Raw genomic sequence first — 1,525 nt, forward strand, 5'->3', positions numbered from 1 at the left:
ATTTAAAATATCCACGACTGCCGAATACCACCACGAATTGTGTCAGTCTGGAAAGAAATTGATGTTGTCGGCAGTAAAAAAGACTAACTTAAACATATAGTAGCTCAAACAAACCAGTTGGATACGATTAAAAAGGTGAGCGTGTCTCGACCTGCCTCAGAGACAGTACTTCTACGACTGAAATTTAGTTTCATTGTTCATGCAGTTTCTCAAAAAAAAAAAAAAAATAGTCCTGGTCGCGGGGTGACCAGCCAGGCAGCTAAGTCCAGAACGACTGTTAACGTGGTAATAAACTTTACCGCCGGCCCGAATTCTAACTCCGACACTCCACAGAACCTCGCAATAACAACACTGGAGGGTGCAGCAGGTTATAGAGGAAGTATTCTCTTCCGCTGGAACTACAATCAGCAAACCTCGCCGGCCGAGCGGTTCTAGGGGCTACAGTCTGCAGCCGCGCAACCGCTACGGTCGCAGGTTCGAATCGTGCCTCGGGCATGGATGTGTGTGATGTCCGTAGGTTAATTAGGTTTAAGTAATTCTAAGTTCTAGGGGACTGATGACCTCAGAAGTTAAGTCCCATAGTGCTCAGAGCCATCAGCAAATCCCCGATGCTTTATAGAGTCGACCTCCCACGTACAAAACAGTTTTAAACGTCTGTTTACTTTACAAATGAGTTACTGCGTTAAATATTTGACTGTGAGCATGGAAGCGAGAAAATTAGGGAAAATTCGACATTGTGCTTCAAAGTTGTTTCAAGTCGGTAAATGCTCTCATCATGAAACTATGATTGAATACAGTGTAGGTAATCTGAGGTATGTTATTGTTTGTGACGTCCTACGTCATGAAATACATGCCAAACAATGACGTAGTTTTGCAGCAAACTGTGTCGCGAATAGAGTTTGTAGTAAAGAGATAATACACTAAAACGTCATGCTGAAGATCGACTGCATGAACAGCGAAAACGTAGTATCCAATAAACTTTCCTTCTTTCATCATTTTGCAGTGGGTGCCCACGAAAAAAGGGTTTTAAATTATGTGTCGATAGGTCCCCTCATACACATACACTCCTGGAAATTGAAATAAGAACACAGTGAATTCATTGTCCCAGGAAGGGGAAACTTTATTGACACATTCCTGGGGTCAGATACATCACATGATCACACTGACAGAACCACAGGCACATAGACACAGGCAACAGAGTATGCACAATGTCGGCACTAGTACAGTGTATATCCACCTTTCGCAGCAATGCAGGCTGCAATTCTCCCATGGAGACGATCGTAGAGATGCTGGATGTAGTCCTGTGGAACGGCTTGCCATGGCATTTCCACCTGGCGCCTCAGTTGGACCAGCGTTCGTGCTGGACGTGCAGACCGCGTGAGACGACGCTTCATCCAGTCCCAAACATGCTCAATGGGGGACAGGTCCGGAGATCTTGCTGGCCAGGGTAGTTGACTTACACCTTCTAGAGCACGTTGGGTGGCACGGGATACATGCGGACGTGCATTGTCCTGTTGGAACAGCA

The sequence above is a fragment of the Schistocerca serialis genome, chromosome 6 (assembly GCF_023864345.2).
Source record: "Schistocerca serialis cubense isolate TAMUIC-IGC-003099 chromosome 6, iqSchSeri2.2, whole genome shotgun sequence".
Classification (NCBI taxonomy): domain Eukaryota; kingdom Metazoa; phylum Arthropoda; class Insecta; order Orthoptera; family Acrididae; genus Schistocerca; species Schistocerca serialis.